At 40.7% G+C, this 10944-nt stretch overlaps 1 pseudogene; it reads left to right on the top strand.

Moving 5' to 3' along the window:
- The first annotated feature begins 9123 nt into the window (after positions 1–9123).
- On the top strand, positions 9124–10551 carry LOC149221338 (chlorophyll a-b binding protein CP29.2, chloroplastic pseudogene; annotated as a pseudogene).
- Positions 10552–10944: the final 393 nt, after the last annotated feature.

The following is a 10944-nucleotide window of genomic DNA, read 5'->3' as shown; positions in this document are numbered from 1 at the left end:
GATAGTAAGGAGTGAAACTTTCATGGGAAATTCTCAGCTTGGCAGTTAGTTCAGACATCATATGATTCTGAAAATGCTTTTTGTGATCTGTGAATATAGCTTGTGGAACCCAAATCATGCAATGACATGGTTGAAAAATAAATATGAGTTGTTTCACTGGTATTGTTAAATGTAGGCATCGCCTTAGCCCATTTGGTAAAGTAATCAACCATTGTAATGATATAGACATGCCCCCTAGCCGAATGAGGATTACATGTCATGAAATCAATACCCCATTTCGCAAAAGGACCTATAGGGACAACAGGATGCATAGGTGCGAGTGGAGTATGAGTCTTTCTCAAAAATCTGGCATGAATGATACTTTTGGATAGTGAGAATACAATCGTGAAAAATAATGAGCCAAAAGTAACCAACACGTAGGATCTTCTATGTGGTGGCATAACCAGATAAATGACCACCACATGCCCCCGAGTGGCATTCATTAAGGACTTTCTTGGCATCCTCATGGGTGAGGCACCTTCGGAAAACCATATTGATGTCGCGGCAATAGAGGGTGTTGTCAATGATTATATAATATTTGGTCTGATATCAAATACATCATTGATCGGAGTGAGAGGTATTAGAGTGGAAAGTCTAGGTCTGGAGATATACAAGAATGTATCCATACCAAGGTTCATATGACGAGATCGAAAACAATGACTCGTTTGGGATTTAATTTTTAGACGTGGTTTCAGAACCACCAATGGGAAGGTTGTAGATCATCTCAGTGAAAACTAAGGAATTATTTGACTTGGATTTAATGAATTCCAGTTCAAACTCCTACAAGATAATAATCCATTTGGATTACTTTCCCCCCAACAATTGACGTGACAAAATGTATGTCATAGGGTTGCAATCTAAAATGACCATAGTTTTCCAAAGTAGTATATAGTGGCGGAACCTTTGGACAGCTTGAACAGCCACCAAATATAACTTTTCAACGTGAGTATAATTGACTTCAGTATCATTGAGATTCTGACTCAAGTAGTAAATGGGGTGTTCAGTCCCTACATCGTCCGCTTGGACCAATACCATTGCTATAGTAGTAACTCTAGCAACAAGATATAGGAAATAGTCAAGTTGGTAATATGGGGGACATAACAGAGATGCCCAAATTAGTACATATTTCAAGGTATCAAACACCTTTTGAGTAGCGTTGTCCCAATGAAAGTGAACCCCTTTCTTTAATAGGAAAGTGAATCTTTTGATCAACGCAGTGTAGTTAGGGACAAACCTCTGTAGAAAGAGCCTTCCCTTGGAGTCGTTGGAGCTGAAGAAGCGAACAAGGCACGGGCAAATCTATGATCATTTGAAATTCCAGAGGATTGATACAAATATCGTGTTTTGAAACCAAAAAATCGAGAAGTCGAACAGAGCTAATGTAAAACAAACATTTGTGAGGGTTAAGTCGAATATTGTAATGCCTACATCGTAAGAAAATGGCCCTAAGATGCATAGAGTGATCAAACTGATGTTTTGAGTGAGCAGGAGATCGTCCAGATAAGGTTCATGATGTGTTTGATATCATGGAAGGTGTGATTCATCGCCCTCTGAAACATAGCCCCATCATTCCTCAATATAAAGGGGATTTTTCGGTATGCAAACGTGCCCCAGGGACAAATAAATGTAGTTTTATGTTGATCCACTGGGAGAATTTGATATGATTATAGCTGAAAAATCCATCCATGAACGAATATATTTCACAACCAACACAATCATCAACAATCTAGTCGATGAATAGGGTGGGATAATTATCCTTTGGACAAGCGCAATTTATGTCCTGATAATTGACACATACACGAATTGTTCCTTTTTCTTTATGACTGGAACAATATTTGACACCCAATCAATCAAAGGGACTAGATAGATGAAACTAGCGCGTAGAATTTTTTTAACTTCAGATTTAATTGTGGCAGCCTTCTTGGGATGGACTGGACAGAGGCGTTGTTGGACTAGTTTAGCATCAAGATACGTTTTTATTTCGTGAACCACAATGTTTGGATCGATCCATGGCATTTCTTCATAAGACCAAGAAAAGAATCTTGAAACTCCTGAAATAGAGCTTTGTAAGTCTTAATCTCATCCGAAGAGCAAGACGCGTTGATATGTAGATTCTTGACAATGTCGATTTTAATCGAGATATCGAGAGGGATAGTCTCTTACATATTCGATAGGCTTTTCTCTGAATCGACTTCATGAATGGAAATAGAATTTGTAGAGAGATCAATGATATTGGGATTATAAAGGTCATTAGGATTATCCTCAATGGAATCTGATAAGGATGAACGATGCTAATGATCATCCCACGGCACATCGTCTGGCATCATGATCTCCATGGTGCTCTTATCGGTAGGGAATTTGCAAGATAAAGGATCAAAAGACATCCCATAATCCAATGAGTGATCAACCCAATTGATCAAAGAGACAAGATTGGAATGAGCCACACAATCTAAATGAATGGCTTCATAATCAAGCTCAATGGAGCTAAGAGGCATACAGTTGCCAAAACTATCGATGTTAGTTTCGTTTGGTACTACCCAAGGATTAGTTGGAATTGTAGAAGAGGATATCATATTGATATAGGAAACTGAAGAAGAGATGTCGGGAAGCGGAGGAGGAAGTGAAAAGTTTCCCATGAGAGAGGAATCTTTAAGCAGTCCAACCCCAACATGCCGGTATGAGTGTAGAGTTTCCCCTATGAGAGGGAAACTTCCAGTAAATGGAGAATTAGAGGAAAAAAATGTGAGGTGATCGATGGCTACTATGTCACCTTTATGAGGAAAGGAAATTATTCGGAAATAAGTTGAAACAACATCATTCATGGCGTAAACCCATGTACAACCCAATAGAATATTATAATCAAGTGGTCCATCAATAAATTCGACTTCTATGGATATGGATTTACCTCCCAGTTCTATTTGTATGGAATTCAACATCCCACAAGATTTATAAGTTCTTCTATAAAAAGCTTTCAACGTGGTGGGTGACTAACTCAATTGAGGAGAACCAATGGCCTTCTAACAAGACAAGGACATGATGTAGGTTGAGGCTCCCTCATCCACAATAGAACTATGAATGTTCTTACCATGGATGACAACCTAGATCATAAACGCTAATTAAGCCAAAAGTCGAGGTGTATAGTTCTCATGATTCAAAACGACTAGGTTGGAATTTGAAGGATCAATGCATCCAATTGCAGAAAGCAAATCCTTTTTCTAGGCAGAACATTTTTGCAACACCTCGAGAGTAGACATAGTTGATGGAGACTAATTCAATTCCTCAACTATGATGTAATTCTGAGTAGCTCTCACACGAGGGTTGAACGTATATTTATAGATAATGCCCTTTGGAGGCTTAGTACTCAATTCTGTAGGAATTGCACGAGGAGCAGGATCTGATGGAGATGTGCCCGAGCTGGTAGGTTGATCAGTAGCCTGACTATTCGAGGGATTCACATTACCATAGTATTTATTACAAGTAACCACCATAATATTGGTTTTTGATTTAGCAGAAGAAAGCATCAAAATTGAGTTAAAGGAACTAAGGTCTCGGGCAACCAAATGAGTCTCCTAATTCGGAAGAGGATTTGTCAACACGGTGGGTGAAGTAAAAGATTTCATAAATTGGTTCACTTCCACCTGGTGGGGATAGTCACGAGTGAAGTGTTCCTCAAATCAAGCATGCATAACGAGGTTTATGTTTCTGGTTAGAAGTTTTATTGTTATTTTTATCCTGCGAATGAGAATATTTTGTCTTCTTACCTTTTCCTTTATCAGAATGAATGGCATTGATCTTGGAAGTAGAAGCCGCGGGAGGATTGGATGGAGAGTTTTGAGTAGTTGTAGTAGGAGAAGTACTAGATGGTTTAATCACCAACTGGGAACTGGAAAAACCAATCACGCATATTCTTTACCAGGAGCTTGAGGAACAATGTTCAAAGGTCACGGAGCTTTTGGTATCTTATCATAAAGCATGCCATATTGGGTATAAATGATATCCAAGTACTGGGCACGAGAAACTACTTGCTCTTTGGTTACAACACTACCCTTAGCTATGTATTCTGTTATAGGGGCCAACAAAGACTTAGTAAACCATTCCGCTAACAATTGATTTGGACCATATGTCTTAACCAACTGATGGCGATGTCGCCACCCATGAATATGATCAAATATGTGAGTGGAATTAGACTGTGTGAATTTGGTCAAAAATTTGTTCCAGTTTCGTATCTAATGGGCAACTGGAAATGAGTGAGGAAGGTAGTAGCCAAGGCACTAAAATTATTAAATGAAACTCTTGGGAATTCAACATACCATGTTGTCGTACCGATAAGAGTGCGCTAGAAAAGACGTAACCGAATCGAATCATCATTAAGGGAGTTAAACGAACACCACAGATGAAAAGTCATGATATGCATTGATGGGTCTTCTCCAAGATTCCCATTGAATTTTGGGATATCAGAAGGAAATTCCGTAGGAATAATCGGCCATCAAGTTGAATGAGAAATAGGATCATTGGTGAGTTGAGTCAAACATGGCAATTCAAGAGTCGCCACAAATGGCAACTGCCTGTTAAAATCCGGTGGAGGATAACCTAGATAAGAGGGAATAGCCAGAGCAATAGGTATTTGTGCTCCATGATAGGGAGGGTTTTGATAAAGAGGCACTTGGGCACCAGAATAAGGAGGATTCTAATAACCATCATATGCATAACCTTGTTTTCCAGCGCCAGGATAACCTTGAAAATGTTGGAGAGGTTGGGTTTGGCCTTGTTGGCCTTGATTGGGCACTAGAGTGATACCTTGATAAGGTTGATATTGTTGCCCCGTGGGATTCTAGATCATCCCAATATAAGGTGGATTCAGTGTAGGTTGTTCCATACTATAGTAAATCTATCCTACTGGAATTTGAATAATACCTTGTCCAAGCAGTTGAGACTATAAGTTACCTTGTAAAGGCTAGGTAAGTGGAACCTGGGAGGTACCAGATACCAACAGAATAGATTGAGTCACAGTTACAGCCTATAAAGGTTGGCTTACATGAATTTGAGCTTGTAGAGGTACAGATTGATAAGTAGGAATTTGATATGTGGACAGCTCAGGTTGAGAATTCAAAAATGGATCCAATCGAACCAGATTGTATGGGTAAAGTAGGTTTCCAAACATTAGCATCTATTCCAGGATATGGAGGATTTGGATAAAGTTGAGCAATAATTTGAGGTATACCAACAATAGATTCCCCCCCTGCCAAAGGAGGAGGGGATTGTGGAGGCAATTCCCCCCCTTGCGGAGGGTACCCAACATTAGGAGAGTTAGGTTGTTAAAGGTAACCATGCCCACTAAAATAAGGTTTAACCTATTATTCAACTGTAGGTGTAGGTGGAGGAGAAGGAGAAGGTTGTGTAGCACTCATTAAGTGTCAGATGGAATTCCATAAATAGATGACAAGGGAGAGGTCCATGGACTGGATGTCGCACCAGAGAAGGTACCAGATAATGATTGATAACCAGGTGGGACGGACGGCCACCATACATATGTGCCTATGTTGATGTCGCAAACATGGATGAAGAAGAAACACTAGTTGTCTCAGCCATAGTGGTGGACACAGGCTGAGAAACCATAGCGGATTCAGTGATGGTTAACTGTCGCAAAGAAGATTTTCATGAGAAATTCACCAGGGAGTGGGAAGAATCAGGTAAAGGAGTTTGTTTTTCAGTTTGAAGAGGAGGAAGAGGATGATCCTAATAAAAATGGAGTCCACTCCAAAAAGCTGGAGTAGAGGGATGGGATTCTTCCTGTGGGATCTCTTCAATACTCATAAGACTAGGTGGAAGGGGTTCATCGTCGGGTCCAAGATATATAGTTTGTGGTTGTGTCTGAGACAAAGGAAGAGAAGAGGGAAGTCCTGAAGTAACAGGTGAAGATGGTTGAGGTACCTCAAGTTGAATAACCTCAGGTAATAAAGTATTTGATTTAGTAAAGTCAGGTTCAATGACCTCAGGCAACAAAGTCTCAGGTGCTTCAGTTTCAACTATGTTAGATTCACCAACAAATGATGAAGTAATCTCAGGCTCAGTACTCAAAGGGAAAGATGATTCTGGTAGATTAGATTTAGGAGGAGGACCAGAAGTAGTTCCCAAAGTTCCTAATTTGGTAGTTTATTTTTTCTTATTCTTTTGACGACAACCAAGAGTAACCTCTGGTAGAAGAGGAGGCTTATTTTTAATTCTACATGAACAGCAGAGAGGAGGGGTGTGTTCTTCCATGTTGGATTAACAAATTTTAAAAAATTAACACAAAAATAAATCAAAAAGAGGGTAAACTAAGCTTAAAGGTTTACCAAGCAACCATGAACTGCAATATACACCTTAGTGAACCAAGGACTTAACATATGTGTAGAAAATTTCTTTGAATTTTGTGTTCGGTGTATCACAGTATACAAGGCAGCCGACTTGGTTACCTATGGCGAGGATAACAAACTATAGTGGACTTCCAAATATACTTGATAGTACGTGGAAGTTCAGTCTATAGCAGTGATGTCTAATGCGTAACCATTTGATAAGAGCATTCCCATATACTTTTCATGCGTGGAGCGCCATCCAGTATACCCAAAGGTACGCGGAGTACGATCTGATATACTTACGTACATGGAACAGGATATCACCCCCTAGATACAATGCTAGAAAACAATGAAAGCTCCTACGTTTAATGACGTCGGAACACATCTCTAGCCTAGACCTCTAAGTGTTTGTGTTAATGTGACAAATGCTCCTTAAGTTGATTCAAAAAAAAAAAAATCATCTTTGATTAGGTTTCAATTTCATAGTTCACCACGAATTTTACTTGAATATCCTAAAATTCAAGATATCATGAAGAAATTGAAACTTTTAGTTTCAATGAGAATATATCTAAAGGAGGGAAGAGACAAAGAATATGTAGTAAACAATAATTAAGTGAAATTCCCTAAAATACAACTATTCCAATTCAAATTTACTCACAAACCCTAGATGTCAATGCAAAGAGATTTTTCCTTTCAATTTCCTCTTAATTTTCAAAATGAGAGAAAACTAAGATGCATGTCTAATCACTGATAAAAGCAAACTTTTCAAAACGATGACTGGAACACCAATTCTTTCAAGTACTCAATGACTAAACAAATAAGTTCACTAATGATCTAATGAAACGAATAAAGGAAAATCTAAACAAATTATTATCAAAGGAAATCAAAACCACAAGAAAACTATATGGAGGCTTCTGCGAGACACTGAGGGGAACAAGGAAGAGTAGTTGGAAGCAGGTTGGACAAAGAGCAAACCAAACAAGGCAAATTTTAGCATGAAACAAGGATCAGTGTAGGTGCTTAAGAGGCACTAGTGCTCTGCAATACAGGCACAGAGAGTGTTGGGGTGCACTGCAATGCACTATCTCCAGACTAGAGGGTGCGCTGATCAAGGAATATCAAGTTCTGGCACAAAAATGCAATGGAATCTCAATTACATGCCTTCCTATGTCTAATCAGAACTGAGTGAAACTATAAAGATCAAAACAAGAGGCAAAATAGACACTAAGGGAAAATAAAACCACCAAGGGATTGAATCAATCCCCAGTATGGTCGTCAACTTGTTATACGAAATCTATGACTGCGGACATTCTTCCCTAGGCCTAGTGGCCTGACCTAGAACAACAGAAAGAAAAGGGTACATTGTCTTCCTTAAAGTAATTGGATGATGGGATGAGGCCTACTTGGAATATGTCGTAAGCTTCGCTCCTTCCTCGGCTTGTACACTCCAATCCTAGCTCTAATTTCTATAATTAGAACCTGTACAATCGAACAAGATAAGTCAAAGATCTACGACATATATGTAGCATAATCCAATCACTTCATTTAATAGATAAACAAGGTATTGAAATGCATGAAATCATAACATCATATATAGGAAAACAATATACTCTTTGTATTACTGGAAAAGGAGAGAGTTACAACCAAAAATAGGATTTGATCATGTAGTAGAGCTCCCCAAGTTGACTTGTCCTTTTCTTGCTACAAAGTAGGCCTCTATGTCACCCTAATACATGGAATAATCACTCTCAAAGCAATAACATGAGGGTAGAATCAATCTCCAAAATCCAACCCCTTGCCCATAAATGGTTGCAAATATATAGATGAGGGTGGTAGTTCATGGATTCTTATCAATTTACCAATCTAGGCTTGAGATCTATTTGAGATGGAAAGATGAGCTCAAGGGATAAGAGGTGAAAACTCCAAGGTAGGATCAAATAGGATTCAAGACTCTTACCCAAGGTAAATGGTTGAAACAACCTCAGGAAGCTTCTGGAAGAGGAAGCTTTGGGATTTTTTTTTTCCAAATTTCTAGAATCGGTGCACCCCCAATACTAAGAAATCGGCTAATGATTAGCGCAGGTGCAGAGAGGGTCAACCTGGTAGTCAACGTTGGTCCCTAAAGGGCCAAGGTGCACTGGGCCTTAAAAGCTTGGAAACTAAGCAATCAAGAGCAGAAACTCAAGGATTCAGCAGAGTCATGCTTAGGGATTTGTGTAGGGATGATGAAAATATGTTGTAGGATGTGAATCAATCCTGTTTAAAGGCATATTGACTAGATGTGACAAAATGGCCTATAACATTCATCATTTGGAAATTCCTTCCCTTAATTAAAATGAATAATTCATTGTATGTATGGGCGCCACCTAGTCCTATTGTATAAGAAGTATATAACTATATGGGTAACATGACATTTATATTAGTGTACACAACTGGTTATTTGTCCTTTATGGATTTTTATCTTCCTTGGTAGATGATTCTACTCTTGAGGGTAATGGTTTTCTCATTGGCATGATTTCCTTAAGGTTACTCTATTATCAAAATTGGCCCAACATATTGCTTACTTTCCATATTCTCCTCAATCATCTTGATTTGTACACTACCATGGATATTCCATTGGATAGTTCGTCGCAGTAGATCTAATAATAGTATACTAAAAATACAAAAAACTATACTATGAGAGTTAATTTTCCTTGAAGTGTTGTCATATGGTGCTTGATTTTGTACAAATTCAGTGGATCGGAGCATTACCATGGCCTCTGCTACTACTGCTTCCTCCCTCGCCTCGGCGTCCTCCGCCTTCCTTGCGGGCGGCCAGCAATTGAAAGTCGAGAAGAATGTCTCGCGCATCTACGCTCGCTTCAGTTTCGGCGGCCTGAAGAAGAAAGCCAAGGCAGCAGCCGCTCCAAAGTCCAAGACAGCAGCCGCTCCAAAGCCCAAGCCCAAGCCCAAGCCCAAGGCACCGACGGGGAGGCCCCTGTGGCTGCCCGGCGCCACGGCCCCCGAATGGCTGGACGGGTCTCTGGTGGGTAACTACGGGTTCGATCCTCTGGGCCTCGGCAAACCCGCTGAGTATTTACAGTATGACATTGATTCTCTGGACCAGAACCTCGACAAAAACCTCCCCGGAGACCTCATGGGAAATTTCGTCGGAGACCCCGAAATCAAACCCTCCATCGTACCCTACAGTGAAGTCTTCGGATTGCAGAGGTTCAGAGAATGTGAGGTCATCCATGGCCGCTGGGCCATGCTCGGTGTTCTAGGCGCCCTCGCTGTGGAGGGCTTCACCGGTGTATACTGGCAAGACACCGGAAAGGTTGAGCTTATGGAGGGCTCCTCCTACTTTGGGTTACCATTGCCCTTCAAAATGTCATCGCTGATAATAATCGAGGAGTTGCTGCTGGGTTACATTGAGTTCCAGAGAAATGCAGAGGTGGATCCAGAGACGAGGTTGTATCCCGGAGGTAAATACTTTGACCCTTTTGGCCTGGCAGCCGATGAGACCAAGAAGGATCAGTTGAAGTTGGCAGAAATTAAGCACGCTCGTCTGGCTATGGTGGCCTCCCTTATATTTGCAATCCAGGCCGCTGTGACTAGCAAGGCCGTGCGGTGGGGGAGAACCCTGAGCACAGAAGAAGACAGAGCATGCAATTTACAAGGTAATCAGATGCCCAGATCTGCCATTAAACCTCCAGATCAGACGCCCAGAAGAACAGGGAGCCTCAAAAGAACCCAGATCTGTGGACATGTAACCGACAGGCAGCAGCCTCAGACGGGCTCAAACCCCAGAAAAGCGGACTTTACACAGCTCTTTTTGAAAGCACCGGAAGGAAGTAGTTACTGTCTGAGATTATGGAGGGGCAGTAGCATCCTAGAACTACGGAACAAAATACAAAACCTTCTTGGCATCCCCAAACAAAGGCAAAATCTGATCTACAAGGGGCGCAGTCTACAGGATCACTACACCCTCCAGGATTACAATATAACCACAGATTCAACAATCATCATAAACCTTCGGCTGAGAGGAGGATGCTCTGGATCCAGCTCAAAGAACGCAAGCTCCTTCAAGGACGCGGTGAACGGTAAAGGGGAAAACACTCAACCCAAACCAACACCAGCACCAGAGCTACCAGGTCCCTATATAGTGGAACAAACACTGGAATCTCCAACGATCTAAGTAACTTCGCCGGAGGTAACTAATCTACACACTGATCTAGCCACACATGCAGTTATATGTAGATTTAATGGGTTCCGGCCAAAATCAGATGCACTGCATCACTGGATCCTCTCAACATGGTCACCTGACTGTGAAATTCACCTATGCTCAAAAGGTTTCTTCATAGTTAGATTTACAACAGAACAAGAACGTGACAATATTATCAATCAGGGGCCTTGGTTCTGGGGAAAGGCTGGCCTCTTCACCACCCCCTGGTTTCCTGAATTTGATGCAAATACTATGAAAGTATCAACAGTTCCTGTTTGTGTGAGGCTTCATAACCTCCCTCTACATTTTTGGCACTACAAAGTTTTAACAGTGATTGGAAATTATTTGGGGAAATTCCTCAAAACA

This window comes from Pinus tabuliformis, chromosome Q (genome assembly GCF_031772625.1).
Source record: "Pinus tabuliformis cultivar Carrire ecotype Pingquan chromosome Q, CPIR1, whole genome shotgun sequence".
NCBI lineage: Eukaryota > Viridiplantae > Streptophyta > Pinopsida > Pinales > Pinaceae > Pinus > Pinus tabuliformis.
Note: the sequence above shows the minus strand (reverse complement) of the source record. Positions and strands in the feature narration are given on the sequence as shown.